Source organism: Phyllobates terribilis, unplaced genomic scaffold (assembly GCF_046119375.1).
Source record: "Phyllobates terribilis strain yellow unplaced genomic scaffold, ASM4611937v1 Scaffold_34__1_contigs__length_13252353, whole genome shotgun sequence".
NCBI lineage: Eukaryota > Metazoa > Chordata > Amphibia > Anura > Dendrobatidae > Phyllobates > Phyllobates terribilis.
The window spans coordinates 5,136,780-5,158,862 of record NW_027362794.1 but is presented as its reverse complement, the minus strand read 5'-3'; the positions used below and the strand labels follow the sequence as shown (position 1 = coordinate 5,158,862).

Genomic DNA, 22,083 nt, shown 5'->3' with positions numbered 1-22,083 from the left:
ATTACCTCTCCTGCTGCTGCTGCTGGCTGTCCAGCAGCAGACTGAAGGTGGCTGCTGCTGTGCGCAGGTATATAAAGGCTCAGAGCCTATTATGACACGCGCAGCCAGCGTTCCATTGCCACATTCCGTCTACTGCAGGCGGGATTCCTGGATGGCTGAATGTCACTGAGAAGCTCACAGAGACCGCCATAAGCAACAGTTTAAAAGAATGCCACAGACTAATCAACCAAACTTTTTGGGTTGGTTTCTCTTTTATAGTCTGCAGGCATTAAATGAAAGAAGTCAGTGTTCCAGCAGAGGGAGACAACGTTTCAGAAAAGGCATTGTAGCAAACCAAAAAAGAAATTTTAAGCGCAGCAGAGTAACCAGCTCACATACCTGTTAGCTCAGGTGAGTTTAAAAGGCTGCTGTTGATAACAAGGGCATTTGCTAAATAGATGGTGTGTGTGCAACAATATACTGAAAGGTCAATTATATTGTGCAGCTTATCTCACCACCTGTAGTTATTTAGGTGAAAGCTCCAAAATGCTTGCCTAATATGTCTGTTTATCCAAAAGGAAGTATAGAGGGAGAGCTAGATAGATAGCATTGCATTACATTACATGGCAATGCAATGCACAGTTGCTGAAGTTGAACCAAAATGAGCTTGTCATCTGGCTTCTGCAACTTTTAACATGAAAAATCCAATGAGGAGAAGAAAAGCAAAGCCAAAGAGTCCATCCCAAAATCCGACAAACAAGCCAAATGAACAAAAAGCATTGAATTCAATTCTTTCTGATTTTAGAAACTGCATTAAAGAAGGGGTGCACCGGTCCTGGAGATACTGCAATACCAGGTCAATGCGTGGAGTGGACAGAGCAAGCTCTTTTTCCATCTCCCTGTTCTAAAAATCCATTTAATATATGGTCCCCAGATAGGGGACGTATCAGATATTAAACTGATAAGAACAGATACTACACTTGATCTTAGCCAAAAGGCCGAGAAGCGATAACCAGAATTGGTTTCCGACTACGGTGCCACCCAAGGATTCTGAAAAGTCCATTTGTGGAGATGGCCACCTGGACTCCCGTTAAGAAGACATGCTGTCAACCTCTAGATCCCTCACATGCCTGCACTTTTCGGCTTGCTGCTGCTGCAATCCACGCGTTTTAGATCTGCATAACTCCACCTCTTTTAGCACAGTACCCTCAACCCCCGGCTGTTCCCACCCGCCTCAACACCGTTGGAAGGGAGGAGAACCAATTAAGGCGGGGGGGGGGGTGGAACGAGCAGCTGTCTACCCTTAGCAGGAGGGTTGCTGATTAATTACCTCTCCTGCTGCTGCTGCTGCTGGCTGTCCAGCAGCAGACTGAAGGTGGCTGCTGCTGTGCGCAGGTATATAAAGGCTCAGAGCCTATTATGACACGCGCAGCCAGCGTTCCATTGCCACATTCCGTCTACTGCAGGCGGGATACCTGGATGGCTGAATGTCACTGAGAAGCTCACAGAGACCGCCATAAGCAACAGTTTAAAAGAATGCCACAGACTAATCAACCAAACTTTTTGGGTTGGTTTCTCTTTTATAGTCTGCAGGCATTAAATGAAAGAAGTCAGTGTTCCAGCAGAGGGAGACAACGTTTCAGAAAAGGCATTGTAGCAAACCAAAAAAGAAATTTTAAGCGCAGCAGAGTAACCAGCTCACATACCTGTTAGCTCAGGTGAGTTTAAAAGGCTGCTGTTGATAACAAGGGCATTTGCTAAATAGATGGTGTGTGTGCAACAATATACTGAAAGGTCAATTATATTGTGCAGCTTATCTCACCACCTGTAGTTATTTAGGTGAAAGCTCCAAAATGCTTGCCTAATATGTCTGTTTATCCAAAAGGAAGTATAGAGGGAGAGCTAGATAGATAGCATTGCATTACATTACATGGCAATGCAATGCACAGTTGCTGAAGTTGTACCAAAATGAGCTTGTCATCTGGCTTCTGCAACTTTTAACATGAAAAATCCAATGAGGAGAAGAAAAGCAAAGCCAAAGAGTCCATCCCAAAATCCGACAAACAAGCCAAATGAACAAAAAGCATTGAATTCAATTCTTTCTGATTTTAGAAACTGCATTAAAGAAGGGGTGCACCGGTCCTGGAGATACTGCAATACCAGGTCAATGCGTGGAGTGGACAGAGCAAGCTCTTTTTCCATCTCCCTGTTCTAAAAATCCATTTAATATATGGTCCCCAGATAGGGGACGTATCAGATATTAAACTGATAAGAACAGATACTACACTTGATCTTAGCCAAAAGGCCGAGAAGCGATAACCAGAATTGGTTTCCGACTACGGTGCCACCCAAGGATTCTGAAAAGTCCATTTGTGGAGATGGCCACCTGGACTCCCGTTAAGAAGACATGCTGTCAACCTCTAGATCCCTCACATGCCTGCACTTTTCGGCTTGCTGCTGCTGCAATCCACGCGTTTTAGATCTGCATAACTCCACCTCTTTTAGCACAGTACCCTCAACCCCCGGCTGTTCCCACCCGCCTCAACACCGTTGGAAGGGAGGAGAACCAATTAAGGCGGGGGGGGGGTGGAACGAGCAGCTGTCTACCCTTAGCAGGAGGGTTGTGATTAATTACCTCTCCTGCTGCTGCTGCTGCTGGCTGTCCAGCAGCAGACTGAAGGTGGCTGCTGCTGTGCGCAGGTATATAAAGGCTCAGAGCCTATTATGACACGCGCAGCCAGCGTTCCATTGCCACATTCCGTCTACTGCAGGCGGGATACCTGGATGGCTGAATGTCACTGAGAAGCTCACAGAGACCGCCATAAGCAACAGTTTAAAAGAATGCCACAGACTAATCAACCAAACTTTTTGGGTTGGTTTCTCTTTTATAGTCTGCAGGCATTAAATGAAAGAAGTCAGTGTTCCAGCAGAGGGAGACAACGTTTCAGAAAAGGCATTGTAGCAAACCAAAAAAGAAATTTTAAGCGCAGCAGAGTAACCAGCTCACATACCTGTTAGCTCAGGTGAGTTTAAAAGGCTGCTGTTGATAACAAGGGCATTTGCTAAATAGATGGTGTGTGTGCAACAATATACTGAAAGGTCAATTATATTGTGCAGCTTATCTCACCACCTGTAGTTATTTAGGTGAAAGCTCCAAAATGCTTGCCTAATATGTCTGTTTATCCAAAAGGAAGTATAGAGGGAGAGCTAGATAGATAGCATTGCATTACATTACATGGCAATGCAATGCACAGTTGCTGAAGTTGAACCAAAATGAGCTTGTCATCTGGCTTCTGCAACTTTTAACATGAAAAATCCAATGAGGAGAAGAAAAGCAAAGCCAAAGAGTCCATCCCAAAATCCGACAAACAAGCCAAATGAACAAAAAGCATTGAATTCAATTCTTTCTGATTTTAGAAACTGCATTAAAGAAGGGGTGCACCGGTCCTGGAGATACTGCAATACCAGGTCAATGCGTGGAGTGGACAGAGCAAGCTCTTTTTCCATCTCCCTGTTCTAAAAATCCATTTAATATATGGTCCCCAGATAGGGGACGTATCAGATATTAAACTGATAAGAACAGATACTACACTTGATCTTAGCCAAAAGGCCGAGAAGCGATAACCAGAATTGGTTTCCGACTACGGTGCCACCCAAGGATTCTGAAAAGTCCATTTGTGGAGATGGCCACCTGGACTCCCGTTAAGAAGACATGCTGTCAACCTCTAGATCCCTCACATGCCTGCACTTTTCGGCTTGCTGCTGCTGCAATCCACGCGTTTTAGATCTGCATAACTCCACCTCTTTTAGCACAGTACCCTCAACCCCCGGCTGTTCCCACCCGCCTCAGCACCGTTGGAAGGGAGGAGAACCAATTAAGGCGGGGGGGGGGGGTGGAACGAGCAGCTGTCTACCCTTAGCAGGAGGGTTGCTGATTAATTACCTCTCCTGCTGCTGCTGCTGGCTGTCCAGCAGCAGACTGAAGGTGGCTGCTGCTGTGCGCAGGTATATAAAGGCTCAGAGCCTATTATGACACGCGCAGCCAGCGTTCCATTGCCACATTCCGTCTACTGCAGGCGGGATTCCTGGATGGCTGAATGTCACTGAGAAGCTCACAGAGACCGCCATAAGCAACAGTTTAAAAGAATGCCACAGACTAATCAACCAAACTTTTTGGGTTGGTTTCTCTTTTATAGTCTGCAGGCATTAAATGAAAGAAGTCAGTGTTCCAGCAGAGGGAGACAACGTTTCAGAAAAGGCATTGTAGCAAACCAAAAAAGAAATTTTAAGCGCAGCAGAGTAACCAGCTCACATACCTGTTAGCTCAGGTGAGTTTAAAAGGCTGCTGTTGATAACAAGGGCATTTGCTAAATAGATGGTGTGTGTGCAACAATATACTGAAAGGTCAATTATATTGTGCAGCTTATCTCACCACCTGTAGTTATTTAGGTGAAAGCTCCAAAATGCTTGCCTAATATGTCTGTTTATCCAAAAGGAAGTATAGAGGGAGAGCTAGATAGATAGCATTGCATTACATTACATGGCAATGCAATGCACAGTTGCTGAAGTTGAACCAAAATGAGCTTGTCATCTGGCTTCTGCAACTTTTAACATGAAAAATCCAATGAGGAGAAGAAAAGCAAAGCCAAAGAGTCCATCCCAAAATCCGACAAACAAGCCAAATGAACAAAAAGCATTGAATTCAATTCTTTCTGATTTTAGAAACTGCATTAAAGAAGGGGTGCACCGGTCCTGGAGATACTGCAATACCAGGTCAATGCGTGGAGTGGACAGAGCAAGCTCTTTTTCCATCTCCCTGTTCTAAAAATCCATTTAATATATGGTCCCCAGATAGGGGACGTATCAGATATTAAACTGATAAGAACAGATACTACACTTGATCTTAGCCAAAAGGCCGAGAAGCGATAACCAGAATTGGTTTCCGACTACGGTGCCACCCAAGGATTCTGAAAAGTCCATTTGTGGAGATGGCCACCTGGACTCCCGTTAAGAAGACATGCTGTCAACCTCTAGATCCCTCACATGCCTGCACTTTTCGGCTTGCTGCTGCTGCAATCCACGCGTTTTAGATCTGCATAACTCCACCTCTTTTAGCACAGTACCCTCAACCCCCGGCTGTTCCCACCCGCCTCAACACCGTTGGAAGGGAGGAGAACCAATTAAGGCGGGGGGGGGTGGAACGAGCAGCTGTCTACCCTTAGCAGGAGGGTTGCTGATTAATTACCTCTCCTGCTGCTGCTGCTGCTGCTGGCTGTCCAGCAGCAGACTGAAGGTGGCTGCTGCTGTGCGCAGGTATATAAAGGCTCAGAGCCTATTATGACACGCGCAGCCAGCGTTCCATTGCCACATTCCGTCTACTGCAGGCGGGATACCTGGATGGCTGAATGTCACTGAGAAGCTCACAGAGACCGCCATAAGCAACAGTTTAAAAGAATGCCACAGACTAATCAACCAAACTTTTTGGGTTGGTTTCTCTTTTATAGTCTGCAGGCATTAAATGAAAGAAGTCAGTGTTCCAGCAGAGGGAGACAACGTTTCAGAAAAGGCATTGTAGCAAACCAAAAAAGAAATTTTAAGCGCAGCAGAGTAACCAGCTCACATACCTGTTAGCTCAGGTGAGTTTAAAAGGCTGCTGTTGATAACAAGGGCATTTGCTAAATAGATGGTGTGTGTGCAACAATATACTGAAAGGTCAATTATATTGTGCAGCTTATCTCACCACCTGTAGTTATTTAGGTGAAAGCTCCAAAATGCTTGCCTAATATGTCTGTTTATCCAAAAGGAAGTATAGAGGGAGAGCTAGATAGATAGCATTGCATTACATTACATGGCAATGCAATGCACAGTTGCTGAAGTTGAACCAAAATGAGCTTGTCATCTGGCTTCTGCAACTTTTAACATGAAAAATCCAATGAGGAGAAGAAAAGCAAAGCCAAAGAGTCCATCCCAAAATCCGACAAACAAGCCAAATGAACAAAAAGCATTGAATTCAATTCTTTCTGATTTTAGAAACTGCATTAAAGAAGGGGTGCACCGGTCCTGGAGATACTGCAATACCAGGTCAATGCGTGGAGTGGACAGAGCAAGCTCTTTTTCCATCTCCCTGTTCTAAAAATCCATTTAATATATGGTCCCCAGATAGGGGACGTATCAGATATTAAACTGATAAGAACAGATACTACACTTGATCTTAGCCAAAAGGCCGAGAAGCGATAACCAGAATTGGTTTCCGACTACGGTGCCACCCAAGGATTCTGAAAAGTCCATTTGTGGAGATGGCCACCTGGACTCCCGTTAAGAAGACATGCTGTCAACCTCTAGATCCCTCACATGCCTGCACTTTTCGGCTTGCTGCTGCTGCAATCCACGCGTTTTAGATCTGCATAACTCCACCTCTTTTAGCACAGTACCCTCAACCCCCGGCTGTTCCCACCCGCCTCAACACCGTTGGAAGGGAGGAGAACCAATTAAGGCGGGGGGGGGGTGGAACGAGCAGCTGTCTACCCTTAGCAGGAGGGTTGCTGATTAATTACCTCTCCTGCTGCTGCTGCTGGCTGTCCAGCAGCAGACTGAAGGTGGCTGCTGCTGTGCGCAGGTATATAAAGGCTCAGAGCCTATTATGACACGCGCAGCCAGCGTTCCATTGCCACATTCCGTCTACTGCAGGCGGGATACCTGGATGGCTGAATGTCACTGAGAAGCTCACAGAGACCGCCATAAGCAACAGTTTAAAAGAATGCCACAGACTAATCAACCAAACTTTTTGGGTTGGTTTCTCTTTTATAGTCTGCAGGCATTAAATGAAAGAAGTCAGTGTTCCAGCAGAGGGAGACAACGTTTCAGAAAAGGCATTGTAGCAAACCAAAAAAGAAATTTTAAGCGCAGCAGAGTAACCAGCTCACATACCTGTTAGCTCAGGTGAGTTTAAAAGGCTGCTGTTGATAACAAGGGCATTTGCTAAATAGATGGTGTGTGTGCAACAATATACTGAAAGGTCAATTATATTGTGCAGCTTATCTCACCAACTGTAGTTATTTAGGTGAAAGCTCCAATATGCTTGCCTAATATGTCTGTTTATCCAAAAGGAAGTATAGAGGGAGAGCTAGATAGATAGCATTGCTTTACATTACATGGCAATGCAATGCACAGTTGCTGAAGTTGAACCAAAATGAGCTTGTCATCTAGCTTCTGCAACTTTTAACATGAAAAATCCAATGAGGAGAAGAAAAGCAAAGCCAAAGAGTCCATCCCAAAATCCGACAAACAAGCCAAATGAACAAAAAGCATTGAATTCAATTCTTTCTGATTTTAGAAACTGCATTAAAGAAGGGGTGCACCGGTCCTGGAGATACTGCAATACCAGGTCAATGCGTGGAGTGGACAGAGCAAGCTCTTTTTCCATCTCCCTGTTCTAAAAATCCATTTAATATATGGTCCCCAGATAGGGGACGTATCAGATATTAAACTGATAAGAACAGATACTACACTTGATCTTAGCCAAAAGGCCGAGAAGCGATAACCAGAATTGGTTTCCGACTACGGTGCCACCCAAGGATTCTGAAAAGTCCATTTGTGGAGATGGCCACCTGGACTCCCGTTAAGAAGACATGCTGTCAACCTCTAGATCCCTCACATGCCTGCACTTTTCGGCTTGCTGCTGCTGCAATCCACGCGTTTTAGATCTGCATAACTCCACCTCTTTTAGCACAGTACCCTCAACCCCCGGCTGTTCCCACCCGCCTCAACACCGTTGGAAGGGAGGAGAACCAATTAAGGCGGGGGGGGGGTGGAACGAGCAGCTGTCTACCCTTAGCAGGAGGGTTGCTGATTAATTACCTCTCCTGCTGCTGCTGCTGCTGGCTGTCCAGCAGCAGACTGAAGGTGGCTGCTGCTGTGCGCAGGTATATAAAGGCTCAGAGCCTATTATGACACGCGCAGCCAGCGTTCCATTGCCACATTCCGTCTACTGCAGGCGGGATACCTGGATGGCTGAATGTCACTGAGAAGCTCACAGAGACCGTCATAAGCAACAGTTTAAAAGAATGCCACAGACTAATCAACCAAACTTTTTGGGTTGGTTTCTCTTTTATAGTCTGCAGGCATTAAATGAAAGAAGTCAGTGTTCCAGCAGAGGGAGACAACGTTTCAGAAAAGGCATTGTAGCAAACCAAAAAAGAAATTTTAAGCGCAGCAGAGTAACCAGCTCACATACCTGTTAGCTCAGGTGAGTTTAAAAGGCTGCTGTTGATAACAAGGGCATTTGCTAAATAGATGGTGTGTGTGCAACAATATACTGAAAGGTCAATTATATTGTGCAGCTTATCTCACCACCTGTAGTTATTTAGGTGAAAGCTCCAAAATGCTTGCCTAATATGTCTGTTTATCCAAAAGGAAGTATAGAGGGAGAGCTAGATAGATAGCATTGCATTACATTACATGGCAATGCAATGCACAGTTGCTGAAGTTGAACCAAAATGAGCTTGTCATCTGGCTTCTGCAACTTTTAACATGAAAAATCCAATGAGGAGAAGAAAAGCAAAGCCAAAGAGTCCATCCCAAAATCCGACAAACAAGCCAAATGAACAAAAAGCATTGAATTCAATTCTTTCTGATTTTAGAAACTGCATTAAAGAAGGGGTGCACCGGTCCTGGAGATACTGCAATACCAGGTCAATGCGTGGAGTGGACAGAGCAAGCTCTTTTTCCATCTCCCTGTTCTAAAAATCCATTTAATATATGGTCCCCAGATAGGGGACGTATCAGATATTAAACTGATAAGAACAGATACTACACTTGATCTTAGCCAAAAGGCCGAGAAGCGATAACCAGAATTGGTTTCCGACTACGGTGCCACCCAAGGATTCTGAAAAGTCCATTTGTGGAGATGGCCACCTGGACTCCCGTTAAGAAGACATGCTGTCAACCTCTAGATCCCTCACATGCCTGCACTTTTCGGCTTGCTGCTGCTGCAATCCACGCGTTTTAGATCTGCATAACTCCACCTCTTTTAGCACAGTACCCTCAACCCCCGGCTGTTCCCACCCGCCTCAACACCGTTGGAAGGGAGGAGAACCAATTAAGGCGGGGGGGGGTGGTGGAACGAGCAGCTGTCTACCCTTAGCAGGAGGGTTGCTGATTAATTACCTCTCCTGCTGCTGCTGCTGCTGGCTGTCCAGCAGCAGACTGAAGGTGGCTGCTGCTGTGCGCAGGTATATAAAGGCTCAGAGCCTATTATGACACGCGCAGCCAGCGTTCCATTGCCACATTCCGTCTACTGCAGGCGGGATACCTGGATGGCTGAATGTCACTGAGAAGCTCACAGAGACCGCCATAAGCAACAGTTTAAAAGAATGCCACAGACTAATCAACCAAACTTTTTGGGTTGGTTTCTCTTTTATAGTCTGCAGGCATTAAATGAAAGAAGTCAGTGTTCCAGCAGAGGGAGACAACGTTTCAGAAAAGGCATTGTAGCAAACCAAAAAAGAAATTTTAAGCGCAGCAGAGTAACCAGCTCACATACCTGTTAGCTCAGGTGAGTTTAAAAGGCTGCTGTTGATAACAAGGGCATTTGCTAAATAGATGGTGTGTGTGCAACAATATACTGAAAGGTCAATTATATTGTGCAGCTTATCTCACCACCTGTAGTTATTTAGGTGAAAGCTGCAAAATGCTTGCCTAATATGTCTGTTTATCCAAAAGGAAGTATAGAGGGAGAGCTAGATAGATAGCATTGCATTACATTACATGGCAATGCAATGCACAGTTGCTGAAGTTGAACCAAAATGAGCTTGTCATCTGGCTTCTGCAACTTTTAACATGAAAAATCCAATGAGGAGAAGAAAAGCAAAGCCAAAGAGTCCATCCCAAAATCCGACAAACAAGCCAAATGAACAAAAAGCATTGAATTCAATTCTTTCTGATTTTAGAAACTGCATTAAAGAAGGGGTGCACCGGTCCTGGAGATACTGCAATACCAGGTCAATGCGTGGAGTGGACAGAGCAAGCTCTTTTTCCATCTCCCTGTTCTAAAAATCCATTTAATATATGGTCCCCAGATAGAGGACGTATCAGATATTAAACTGATAAGAACAGATACTACACTTGATCTTAGCCAAAAGGCCGAGAAGCGATAACCAGAATTGGTTTCCGACTACGGTGCCACCCAAGGATTCTGAAAAGTCCATTTGTGGAGATGGCCACCTGGACTCCCGTTAAGAAGACATGCTGTCAACCTCTAGATCCCTCACATGCCTGCACTTTTTGGCTTGCTGCTGCTGCAATCCACGCGTTTTAGATCTGCATAACTCCACCTCTTTTAGCACAGTACCCTCAACCCCCGGCTGTTCCCACCCGCCTCAACACCGTTGGAAGGGAGGAGAACCAATTAAGGCGGGGGGGGGGGGTGGAACGAGCAGCTGTCTACCCTTAGCAGGAGGGTTGTGATTAATTACCTCTCCTGCTGCTGCTGCTGCTGGCTGTCCAGCAGCAGACTGAAGGTGGCTGCTGCTGTGCGCAGGTGTATAAAGGCTCAGAGCCTATTATGACACGCGCAGCCAGCGTTCCATTGCCACATTCCGTCTACTGCAGGCGGGATACCTGGATGGCTGAATGTCACTGAGAAGCTCACAGAGACCGCCATAAGCAACAGTTTAAAAGAATGCCACAGACTAATCAACCAAACTTTTTGGGTTGGTTTCTCTTTTATAGTCTGCAGGCATTAAATGAAAGAAGTCAGTGTTCCAGCAGAGGGAGACAACGTTTCAGAAAAGGCATTGTAGCAAACCAAAAAAGAAATTTTAAGCGCAGCAGAGTAACCAGCTCACATACCTGTTAGCTCAGGTGAGTTTAAAAGGCTGCTGTTGATAACAAGGGCATTTGCTAAATAGATGGTGTGTGTGCAACAATATACTGAAAGGTCAATTATATTGTGCAGCTTATCTCACCACCTGTAGTTATTTAGGTGAAAGCTCCAAAATGCTTGCCTAATATGTCTGTTTATCCAAAAGGAAGTATAGAGGGAGAGCTAGATAGATAGCATTGCATTACATTACATGGCAATGCAATGCACAGTTGCTGAAGTTGAACCAAAATGAGCTTGTCATCTGGCTTCTGCAACTTTTAACATGAAAAATCCAATGAGGAGAAGAAAAGCAAAGCCAAAGAGTCCATCCCAAAATCCGACAAACAAGCCAAATGAACAAAAAGCATTGAATTCAATTCTTTCTGATTTTAGAAACTGCATTAAAGAAGGGGTGCACCGGTCCTGGAGATACTGCAATACCAGGTCAATGCGTGGAGTGGACAGAGCAAGCTCTTTTTCCATCTCCCTGTTCTAAAAATCCATTTAATATATGGTCCCCAGATAGGGGACGTATCAGTTATTAAACTGATAAGAACAGATTTTTTTGATTGAAGCTGCATCCAAGGCACTGAAAAATGTGACCGAAGTCACACCAAAACAGCGCACGAGGCGAGGATTCATGTGGACCCTTCCCGGAGGAGAGGGTCCCCAATAAACCATCCCCATCCCTCTGAGCCAGAAGGCCACAGCGAGGGTCAGGGATCTCCGATGCTCTCCCTAGCCGAAGCCGGAGAAGAGCCGTTTTCGTGCTCCCAGCTTCCATCTAGGCTGCCACCCTAGTGGAGCTGGAGCCTGTGTTGGTTTCTCAGCCCAAAGCTGACCGGACCTCCGACCGGGTTTATAAAAATTCCCCTTCCTAGCCCGGAGGCCAGGAATAGGGGGGGTTGCTCAGAAAGTATGATTGGCAAAGGTGCGGCGTGCTACGAAGCCAAGTCTTTCTGGGGTTCCCAGCCCCAGTAAGCTTGGACTCCCACCAGGGCGCCTACTCCTGGGGCACATTGCTCCAAAGCCCTCACACTTACCCAGCCTAGTGACTTCGATCCTGGAGGGCCATGTTTTCCATCAGATAACTCTATGAGCCACCTGGCGTACTAACAAGTGCACCAAACCAGTGTGTAATATGCATCAATTTACTAGGGCAGCCCAAGGACAAAACTGCCTTTTCAAAAGATACTACACTTGATCTTAGCCAAAAGGCCGAGAAGCGATAACCAGAATTGGTTTCCGACTACGGTGCCACCCAAGGATTCTGAAAAGTCCATTTGTGGAGATGGCCACCTGGACTCCCGTTAAGAAGACATGCTGTCAACCTCTAGATCCCTCACATGCCTGCACTTTTCGGCTTGCTGCTGCTGCAATCCACGCGTTTTAGATCTGCATAACTCCACCTCTTTTAGCACAGTACCCTCAACCCCCGGCTGTTCCCACCCGCCTCAACACCGTTGGAAGGGAGGAGAACCAATTAAGGCGGGGGGGGGGTGGAACGAGCAGCTGTCTACCCTTAGCAGGAGGGTTGCTGATTAATTACCTCTCCTGCTGCTGCTGCTGCTGGCTGTCCAGCAGCAGACTGAAGGTGGCTGCTGCTGTGCGCAGGTATATAAAGGCTCAGAGCCTATTATGACACGCGCAGCCAGCGTTCCATTGCCACATTCCGTCTACTGCAGGCGGGATACCTGGATGGCTGAATGTCACTGAGAAGCTCACAGAGACCGCCATAAGCAACAGTTTAAAAGAATGCCACAGACTAATCAACCAAACTTTTTGGGTTGGTTTCTCTTTTATAGTCTGCAGGCATTAAATGAAAGAAGTCAGTGTTCCAGCAGAGGGAGACAACGTTTCAGAAAAGGCATTGTAGCAAACCAAAAAAGAAATTTTAAGCGCAGCAGAGTAACCAGCTCACATACCTGTTAGCTCAGGTGAGTTTAAAAGGCTGCTGTTGATAACAAGGGCATTTGCTAAATAGATGGTGTGTGTGCAACAATATACTGAAAGGTCAATTATATTGTGCAGCTTATCTCACCACCTGTAGTTATTTAGGTGAAAGCTGCAAAATGCTTGCCTAATATGTCTGTTTATCCAAAAGGAAGTATAGAGGGAGAGCTAGATAGATAGCATTGCATTACATTACATGGCAATGCAATGCACAGTTGCTGAAGTTGAACCAAAATGAGCTTGTCATCTGGCTTCTGCAACTTTTAACATGAAAAATCCAATGAGGAGAAGAAAAGCAAAGCCAAAGAGTCCATCCCAAAATCCGACAAACAAGCCAAATGAACAAAAAGCATTGAATTCAATTCTTTCTGATTTTAGAAACTGCATTAAAGAAGGGGTGCACCGGTCCTGGAGATACTGCAATACCAGGTCAATGCGTGGAGTGGACAGAGCAAGCTCTTTTTCCATCTCCCTGTTCTAAAAATCCATTTAATATATGGTCCCCAGATAGGGGACGTATCAGATATTAAACTGATAAGAACAGATACTACACTTGATCTTAGCCAAAAGGCCGAGAAGCGATAACCAGAATTGGTTTCCGACTACGGTGCCACCCAAGGATTCTGAAAAGTCCATTTGTGGAGATGGCCACCTGGACTCCCGTTAAGAAGACATGCTGTCAACCTCTAGATCCCTCACATGCCTGCACTTTTTGGCTTGCTGCTGCTGCAATCCACGCGTTTTAGATCTGCATAACTCCACCTCTTTTAGCACAGTACCCTCAACCCCCGGCTGTTCCCACCCGCCTCAACACGGTTGGAAGGGAGGAGAACCAATTAAGGCGGGGGGGGGGGGGGGGTGGAACGAGCAGCTGTCTACCCTTAGCAGGAGGGTTGTGATTAATTACCTCTCCTGCTGCTGCTGCTGCTGGCTGTCCAGCAGCAGACTGAAGGTGGCTGCTGCTGTGCGCAGGTATATAAAGGCTCAGAGCCTATTATGACACGCGCAGCCAGCGTTCCATTGCCACATTCCGTCTACTGCAGGCGGGATACCTGGATGGCTGAATGTCACTGAGAAGCTCACAGAGACCGCCATAAGCAACAGTTTAAAAGAATGCCACAGACTAATCAACCAAACTTTTTGGGTTGGTTTCTCTTTTATAGTCTGCAGGCATTAAATGAAAGAAGTCAGTGTTCCAGCAGAGGGAGACAACGTTTCAGAAAAGGCATTGTAGCAAACCAAAAAAGAAATTTTAAGCGCAGCAGAGTTACCAGCTCACATACCTGTTAGCTCAGGTGAGTTTAAAAGGCTGCTGTTGATAACAAGGGCATTTGCTAAATAGATGGTGTGTGTGCAACAATATACTGAAAGGTCAATTATATTGTGCAGCTTATCTCACCACCTGTAGTTATTTAGGTGAAAGCTCCAAAATGCTTGCCTAATATGTCTGTTTATCCAAAAGGAAGTATAGAGGGAGAGCTAGATAGATAGCATTGCATTACATTACATGGCAATGCACTGCACAGTTGCTGAAGTTGAACCAAAATGAGCTTGTCATCTGGCTTCTGCAACTTTTAACATGAAAAATCCAATGAGGAGAAGAAAAGCAAAGCCAAAGAGTCCATCCCAAAATCCGACAAACAAGCCAAATGAACAAAAAGCATTGAATTCAATTCTTTCTGATTTTAGAAACTGCATTAAAGAAGTGGTGCACCGGTCCTGGAGATACTGCAATACCAGGTCAATGCGTGGAGTGGACAGAGCAAGCTCTTTTCCCATCTCCCTGTTCTAAAAATCCATTTAATATATGGTCCCCAGATAGGGGACGTATCAGATATTAAACTGATAAGAACAGATACTACACTTGATCTTAGCCAAAAGGCCGAGAAGCGATAACCAGAATTGGTTTCCGACTACGGTGCCACCCAAGGATTCTGAAAAGTCCATTTGTGGAGATGGCCACCTGGACTCCCGTTAAGAAGACATGCTGTCAACCTCTAGATCCCTCACATGCCTGCACTTTTCGTTTTGCTGCTGCTGCAATCCACGCATTTTAGATCTGCATAACTCCACCTCTTTTAGCACAGTACCCTCAACCCCCGGCTGTTCCCACCCGCCTCAACACCGTTGGAAGGGAGGAGAACCAATTAAGGCGGGGGGGGGGGGTGGAACGAGCAGCTGTCTACCCTTAGCAGGAGGGTTGCTGATTAATTACCTCTCCTGCTGCTGCTGCTGCTGCTGGCTGTCCAGCAGCAGACTGAAGGTGGCTGCTGCTGTGCGCAGGTATATAAAGGCTCAGAGCCTATTATGACACGCGCAGCCAGCGTTCCATTGCCACATTCCGTCTACTGCAGGCGGGATACCTGGCTGGCTGAATGTCACTGAGAAGCTCACAGAGACCGCCATAAGCAACAGTTTAAAAGAATGCCACAGACTAATCAACCAAACTTTTTGGGTTGGTTTCTCTTTTATAGTCTGCAGGCATTAAATGAAAGAAGTCAGTGTTCCAGCAGAGGGAGACAACGTTTCAGAAAAGGCATTGTAGCAAACCAAAAAAGAAATTTTAAGCGCAGCAGAGTAACCAGCTCACATACCTGTTAGCTCAGGTGAGTTTAAAAGGCTGCTGTTGATAACAAGGGCATTTGCTAAATAGATGGTGTGTGTGCAACAATATACTGAAAGGTCAATTATATTGTGCAGCTTATCTCACCACCTGTAGTTATTTAGGTGAAAGCTCCAAAATGCTTGCCTAATATGTCTGTTTATCCAAAAGGAAGTATAGAGGGAGAGCTAGATAGATAGCATTGCATTACATTACATGGCAATGCAATGCACAGTTGCTGAAGTTGAACCAAAATGAGCTTGTCATCTGGCTTCTGCAACTTTTAACATGAAAAATCCAATGAGGAGAAGAAAAGCAAAGCCAAAGAGTCCATCCCAAAATCCGACAAACAAGCCAAATGAACAAAAAGCATTGAATTCAATTCTTTCTGATTTTAGAAACTGCATTAAAGAAGGGGTGCACCGGTCCTGGAGATACTGCAATACCAGGTCAATGCGTGGAGTGGACAGAGCAAGCTCTTTTTCCATCTCCCTGTTCTAAAAATCCATTTAATATATGGTCCCCAGATAGGGGACGTATCAGATATTAAACTGATAAGAACAGATACTACACTTGATCTTAGCCAAAAGGCCGAGAAGCGATAACCAGAATTGGTTTCCGACTACGGTGCCACCCAAGGATTCTGAAAAGTCCATTTGTGGAGATGGCCACCTGGACTCCCGTTAAGAAGACATGCTGTCAACCTCTAGATCCCTCACATGCCTGCACTTTTCGGCTTGCTGCTGCTGCAATCCACGCGTTTTAGATCTGCATAACTCCACCTCTTTTAGCACAGTACCCTCAACCCCCGGCTGTTCCCACCCGCCTCAACACCGTTGGAAGGGAGGAGAAGCAATTAAGGCGGGGGGGGGGGGTGGAACGAGCAGCTGTCTACCCTTAGCAGGAGGGTTGCTGATTAATTACCTCTCCTGCTGCTGCTGCTGCTGGCTGTCCAGCAGCAGACTGAAGGTGGCTGCTGCTGTGCGCAGGTATATAAAGGCTCAGAGCCTATTATGACACGCGCAGCCAGCGTTCCATTGCCACATTCCGTCTACTGCAGGCGGGATACCTGGATGGCTGAATGTCACTGAGAAGCTCACAGAGACCGCCATAAGCAACAGTTTAAAAGAATGCCACAGACTAATCAACCAAACTTTTTGGGTTGGTTTCTCTTTTATAGTCTGCAGGCATTAAATGAAAGAAGTCAGTGTTCCAGCAGAGGGAGACAACGTTTCAGAAAAGGCATTGTAGCAAACCAAAAAAGAAATTTTAAGCGCAGCAGAGTAACCAGCTCACATACCTGTTAGCTCAGGTGAGTTTAAAAGGCTGCTGTTGATAACAAGGGCATTTGCTAAATAGATGGTGTGTGTGCAACAATATACTGAAAGGTCAATTATATTGTGCAGCTTATCTCACCACCTGTAGTTATTTAGGTGAAAGCTCCAAAATGCTTGCCTAATATGTCTGTTTATCCAAAAGGAAGTATAGAGGGAGAGCTAGATAGATAGCATTGCATTACATTACATGGCAATGCAATGCACAGTTGCTGAAGTTGAACCAAAATGAGCTTGTCATCTGGCTTCTGCAACTTTTAACATGAAAAATCCAATGAGGAGAAGAAAAGCAAAGCCAAAGAGTCCATCCCAAAATCCGACAAACAAGCCAAATGAACAAAAAGCATTGAATTCAATTCTTTCTGATTTTAGAAACTGCATTAAAGAAGGGGTGCACCGGTCCTGGAGATACTGCAATACCAGGTCAATGCGTGGAGTGGACAGAGCAAGCTCTTTTTCCATCTCCCTGTTCTAAAAATCCATTTAATCTATGGTCCCCAGATAGGGGACGTATCAGATATTAAACTGATAAGAACAGATACTACACTCGATCTTAGCCAAAAGGCCGAGAAGCGATAACCAGAATTGGTTTCCGACTACGGTGCCACCCAAGGATTCTGAAAAGTCCATTTGTGGAGATGGCCACCTGGACTCCCATTAAGAAGACATGCTGTCAACCTCTAGATCCCTCACATGCCTGCACTTTTCGGCTTGCTGCTGCTGCAATCCACGCGTTTTAGATCTGCATAACTCCACCTCTTTTAGCACAGTACCCTCAACCCCCGGCTGTTCCCACCCGCCTCAACACCGTTGGAAGGGAGGAGAACCAATTAAGGCGGGGGGGGGGTGGAACGAGCAGCTGTCTACCCTTAGCAGGAGGGTTGCTGATTAATTACCTCTCCTGCTGCTGCTGCTGCTGGCTGTCCAGCAGCAGACTGAAGGTGGCTGCTGCTGTGCGCAGGTATATAAAGGCTCAGAGCCTATTATGACACGCGCAGCCAGCGTTCCATTGCCACATTCCGTCTACTGCAGGCGGGATACCTGGATGGCTGAATGTCACTGAGAAGCTCACAGAGACCGCCATAAGCAACAGTTTAAAAGAATGCCACAGACTAATCAACCAAACTTTTTGGGTTGGTTTCTCTTTTATAGTCTGCAGGCATTAAATGAAAGAAGTCAGTGTTCCAGCAGAGGGAGACAACGTTTCAGAAAAGGCATTGTAGCAAACCAAAAAAGAAATTTTAAGCGCAGCAGAGTAACCAGCTCACATACCTGTTAGCTCAGGTGAGTTTAAAAGGCTGCTGTTGATAACAAGGGCATTTGCTAAATAGATGGTGTGTGTGCAACAATATACTGAAAGGTCAATTATATTGTGCAGCTTATCTCACCACCTGTAGTTATTTAGGTGAAAGCTCCAAAATGCTTGCCTAATATGTCTGTTTATCCAAAAGGAAGTATAGAGGGAGAGCTAGATAGATAGCATTGCATTACATTACATGGCAATGCAATGCACAGTTGCTGAAGTTGAACCAAAATGAGCTTGTCATCTGGCTTCTGCAACTTTTAACATGAAAAATCCAATGAGGAGAAGAAAAGCAAAGCCAAAGAGTCCATCCCAAAATCCGACAAACAAGCCAAATGAACAAAAAGCATTGAATTCAATTCTTTCTGATTTTAGAAACTGCATTAAAGAAGGGGTGCACCGGTCCTGGAGATACTGCAATACCAGGTCAATGCGTGGAGTGGACAGAGCAAGCTCTTTTTCCATCTCCCTGTTCTAAAAATCCATTTAATATATGGTCCCCAGATAGGGGACGTATCAGATATTAAACTGATAAGAACAGATACTACACTTGATCTTAGCCAAAAGGCCGAGAAGCGATAACCAGAATTGGTTTCCGACTACGGTGCCACCCAAGGATTCTGAAAAGTCCATTTGTGGAGATGGCCACCTGGACTCCCGTTAAGAAGACATGCTGTCAACCTCTAGATCCCTCACATGCCTGCACTTTTCGGCTTGCTGCTGCTGCAATCCACGCGTTTTAGATCTGCATAACTCCACCTCTTTTAGCACAGTACCCTCAACCCCCGGCTGTTCCCACCCGCCTCAACACCGTTGGAAGGGAGGAGAACCAATTAAGGCGGGGGGGGGGGTGGAACGAGCAGCTGTCTACCCTTAGCAGGAGGGTTGCTGATTAATTACCTCTCCTGCTGCTGCTGCTGCTGGCTGTCCAGCAGCAGACTGAAGGTGGCTGCTGCTGTGCGCAGGTATATAAAGGCTCAGAGCCTATTATGACACGCGCAGCCAGCGTTCCATTGCCACATTCCGTCTACTGCAGGCGGGATACCTGGATGGCTGAATGTCACTGAGAAGCTCACAGAGACCGCCATAAGCAACAGTTTAAAAGAATGCCACAGACTAATCAACCAAACTTTTTGGGTTGGTTTCTCTTTTATAGTCTGCAGGCATTAAATGAAAGAAGTCAGTGTTCCAGCAGAGGGAGACAACGTTTCAGAAAAGGCATTGTAGCAAACCAAAAAAGAAATTTTAAGCGCAGCAGAGTAACCAGCTCACATACCTGTTAGCTCAGGTGAGTTTAAAAGGCTGCTGTTGATAACAAGGGCATTTGCTAAATAGATGGTGTGTGTGCAACAATATACTGAAAGGTCAATTATATTGTGCAGCTTATCTCACCACCTGTAGTTATTTAGGTGAAAGCTCCAAAATGCTTGCCTAATATGTCTGTTTATCCAAAAGGAAGTATAGAGGGAGAGCTAGATAGATAGCATTGCATTACATTACATGGCAATGCAATGCACAGTTGCTGAAGTTGAACCAAAATGAGCTTGTCATCTGGCTTCTGCAACTTTTAACATGAAAAATCCAATGAGGAGAAGAAAAGCAAAGCCAAAGAGTCCATCCCAAAATCCGACAAACAAGCCAAATGAACAAAAAGCATTGAATTCAATTCTTTCTGATTTTAGAAACTGCATTAAAGAAGGGGTGCACCGGTCCTGGAGATACTGCAATACCAGGTCAATGCGTGGAGTGGACAGAGCAAGCTCTTTTTCCATCTCCCTGTTCTAAAAATCCATTTAATATATGGTCCCCAGATAGGGGACGTATCAGATATTAAACTGATAAGAACAGATACTACACTTGATCTTAGCCAAAAGGCCGAGAAGCGATAACCAGAATTGGTTTCCGACTACGGTGCCACCCAAGGATTCTGAAAAGTCCATTTGTGGAGATGGCCACCTGGACTCCCGTTAAGAAGACATGCTGTCAACCTCTAGATCACTCACATGCCTGCACTTTTCGGCTTGCTGCTGCTGCAATCCACGCGTTTTAGATCTGCATAACTCCACCTCTTTTAGCACAGTACCCTCAACCCCCGGCTGTTCCCACCCGCCTCAACACTGTTGGAAGGGAGGAGAACCAATTAAGGCGGGGGGGGGGGGGTGGAACGAGCAGCTGTCTACCCTTAGCAGGAGGGTTGCTGATTAATTACCTCTCCTGCTGCTGCTGCTGCTGCTGGCTGTCCAGCAGCAGACTGAAGGTGGCTGCTGCTGTGCGCAGGTATATAAAGGCTCAGAGCCTATTATGACACGCGCAGCCAGCGTTCCATTGCCCCATTCCGTCTACTGCAGGCGGGATACCTGGATGGCTGAATGTCACTGAGAAGCTCACAGAGACCGCCATAAGCAACAGTTTAAAAGAATGCCACAGACTAATCAACCAAACTTTTTGGGTTGGGTTCTCTTTTATAGTCTGCAGGCATTAAATGAAAGAAGTCAGTGTTCCAGCAGAGGGAGACAACGTTTCAGAAAAGGCATTGTAGCAAACCAAAAAAGAAATTTTAAGCGCAGCAGAGTAACCAGCTCACATACCTGTTAGCTCAGGTGAGTTTAAAAGGCTGCTGTTGATAACAAGGGCATTTGCTAAATAGATGGTGTGTGTGCAACAATATACTGAAAGGTCAATTATATTGTGCAGCTTATCTCACCACCTGTAGTTATTTAGGTGAAAGCTCCAAAATGCTTGCCTAATATGTCTGTTTATCCAAAAGGAAGTATAGAGGGAGAGCTAGATAGATAGCATTGCATTACATTACATGGCAATGCAATGCACAGTTGCTGAAGTTGAACCAAAATGAGCTTGTCATCTGGCTTCTGCAACTTTTAACATGAAAAATCCAATGAGGAGAAGAAAAGCAAAGCCAAAGAGTCCATCCCAAAATCCGACAAACAAGCCAAATGAACAAAAAGCATTGAATTCAATTCTTTCTGATTTTAGAAACTGCATTAAAGAAGGGGTGCACCGGTCCTGGAGATACTGCAATACCAGGTCAATGCGTGGAGTGGACAGAGCAAGCTCTTTTTCCATCTCCCTGTTCTAAAAATCCATTTAATATATGGTCCCCAGATAGGGGACGTATCAGATATTAAACTGATAAGAACAGATACTACACTTGATCTTAGCCAAAAGGCCGAGAAGCGATAACCAGAATTGGTTTCCGACTACGGTGCCACCCAAGGATTCTGAAAAGTCCATTTGTGGAGATGGCCACCTGGACTCCCGTTAAGAAGACATGCTGTCAACCTCTAGATCCCTCACATGCCTGCACTTTTCGGCTTGCTGCTGCTGCAATCCACGCGTTTTAGATCTGCATAACTCCACCTCTTTTAGCACAGTACCCTCAACCCCCAGCTGTTCCCACCCGCCTCAACACCGTTGGAAGGGAGGAGAACCAATTAAGGCGGGGGGGGGTGGAACGAGCAGCTGTCTACCCTTAGCAGGAGGGTTGCTGATTAATTACCTCTCCTGCTGCTGCTGCTGCTGGCTGTCCAGCAGCAGACTGAAGGTGGCTGCTGCTGTGCGCAGGTATATAAAGGCTCAGAGCCTATTATGACACGCGCAGCCAGCGTTCCATTGCCCCATTCCGTCTACTGCAGGCGGGATACCTGGATGGCTGAATGTCACTGAGAAGCTCACAGAGACCGCCATAAGCAACAGTTTAAAAGAATACCACAGACTAATCAACCAAACTTTTTGGGTTGGTTTCTCTTTTATAGTCTGCAGGCATTAAATGAAAGAAGTCAGTGTTCCAGCAGAGGGAGACAACGTTTCAGAAAAGGCATTGTAGCAAACCAAAAAAGAAATTTTAAGCGCAGCAGAGTAACCAGCTCACATACCTGTTAGCTCAGGTGAGTTTAAAAGGCTGCTGTTGATAACAAGGGCATTTGCTAAATAGATGGTGTGTGTGCAACAATATACTGAAAGGTCAATTATATTGTGCAGCTTATCTCACCACCTGTAGTTATTTAGGTGAAAGCTCCAAAATGCTTGCCTA

General features: G+C 45.6%; 16 non-coding genes and 1 pseudogene across 16 annotated transcripts; all 17 read right to left on the bottom strand.

Moving 5' to 3' along the window:
* Positions 1-798: 798 nt before the first annotated feature.
* LOC141181372 (U2 spliceosomal RNA) lies at positions 799-989 on the bottom strand. The gene has a single exon (XR_012256955.1). It is a non-coding gene; the product is annotated as a U2 spliceosomal RNA (small nuclear RNA).
* A 1,116-nt stretch (positions 990-2,105) lies between these two features.
* LOC141181371 (U2 spliceosomal RNA) lies at positions 2,106-2,296 on the bottom strand. The gene has a single exon (XR_012256954.1). It is a non-coding gene; the product is annotated as a U2 spliceosomal RNA (small nuclear RNA).
* Positions 2,297-3,410: 1,114 nt separating this feature from the next.
* On the bottom strand, positions 3,411-3,601 carry LOC141181370 (U2 spliceosomal RNA). The gene has a single exon (XR_012256953.1). It is a non-coding gene; the product is annotated as a U2 spliceosomal RNA (small nuclear RNA).
* A 1,114-nt stretch (positions 3,602-4,715) lies between these two features.
* On the bottom strand, positions 4,716-4,906 carry LOC141181369 (U2 spliceosomal RNA). The gene has a single exon (XR_012256952.1). It is a non-coding gene; the product is annotated as a U2 spliceosomal RNA (small nuclear RNA).
* Positions 4,907-6,023: 1,117 nt separating this feature from the next.
* LOC141181368 (U2 spliceosomal RNA) lies at positions 6,024-6,214 on the bottom strand. Its single transcript, XR_012256951.1, has one exon. It is a non-coding gene; the product is annotated as a U2 spliceosomal RNA (small nuclear RNA).
* A 1,112-nt stretch (positions 6,215-7,326) lies between these two features.
* LOC141181367 (U2 spliceosomal RNA) lies at positions 7,327-7,517 on the bottom strand. Its single transcript, XR_012256950.1, has one exon. It is a non-coding gene; the product is annotated as a U2 spliceosomal RNA (small nuclear RNA).
* A 1,115-nt stretch (positions 7,518-8,632) lies between these two features.
* Positions 8,633-8,823, bottom strand: LOC141181366 (U2 spliceosomal RNA). Its single transcript, XR_012256949.1, has one exon. It is a non-coding gene; the product is annotated as a U2 spliceosomal RNA (small nuclear RNA).
* A 1,117-nt stretch (positions 8,824-9,940) lies between these two features.
* Positions 9,941-10,131, bottom strand: LOC141181574 (U2 spliceosomal RNA). The gene has a single exon (XR_012257138.1). It is a non-coding gene; the product is annotated as a U2 spliceosomal RNA (small nuclear RNA).
* Positions 10,132-11,247: 1,116 nt separating this feature from the next.
* Positions 11,248-11,430, bottom strand: LOC141181903 (U2 spliceosomal RNA). The gene has a single exon (XR_012257433.1). It is a non-coding gene; the product is annotated as a U2 spliceosomal RNA (small nuclear RNA).
* Positions 11,431-11,954: 524 nt separating this feature from the next.
* LOC141182103 (U2 spliceosomal RNA) lies at positions 11,955-12,070 on the bottom strand (annotated as a pseudogene).
* A 1,115-nt stretch (positions 12,071-13,185) lies between these two features.
* Positions 13,186-13,376, bottom strand: LOC141181364 (U2 spliceosomal RNA). The gene has a single exon (XR_012256948.1). It is a non-coding gene; the product is annotated as a U2 spliceosomal RNA (small nuclear RNA).
* A 1,120-nt stretch (positions 13,377-14,496) lies between these two features.
* On the bottom strand, positions 14,497-14,687 carry LOC141181519 (U2 spliceosomal RNA). The gene has a single exon (XR_012257088.1). It is a non-coding gene; the product is annotated as a U2 spliceosomal RNA (small nuclear RNA).
* A 1,120-nt stretch (positions 14,688-15,807) lies between these two features.
* On the bottom strand, positions 15,808-15,998 carry LOC141181363 (U2 spliceosomal RNA). Its single transcript, XR_012256947.1, has one exon. It is a non-coding gene; the product is annotated as a U2 spliceosomal RNA (small nuclear RNA).
* Positions 15,999-17,115: 1,117 nt separating this feature from the next.
* Positions 17,116-17,306, bottom strand: LOC141181775 (U2 spliceosomal RNA). Its single transcript, XR_012257320.1, has one exon. It is a non-coding gene; the product is annotated as a U2 spliceosomal RNA (small nuclear RNA).
* Positions 17,307-18,421: 1,115 nt separating this feature from the next.
* Positions 18,422-18,612, bottom strand: LOC141181361 (U2 spliceosomal RNA). The gene has a single exon (XR_012256945.1). It is a non-coding gene; the product is annotated as a U2 spliceosomal RNA (small nuclear RNA).
* Positions 18,613-19,728: 1,116 nt separating this feature from the next.
* Positions 19,729-19,919, bottom strand: LOC141181360 (U2 spliceosomal RNA). The gene has a single exon (XR_012256944.1). It is a non-coding gene; the product is annotated as a U2 spliceosomal RNA (small nuclear RNA).
* A 1,121-nt stretch (positions 19,920-21,040) lies between these two features.
* On the bottom strand, positions 21,041-21,231 carry LOC141181359 (U2 spliceosomal RNA). Its single transcript, XR_012256943.1, has one exon. It is a non-coding gene; the product is annotated as a U2 spliceosomal RNA (small nuclear RNA).
* Between the last annotated feature and the right edge of the window lie 852 nt (positions 21,232-22,083).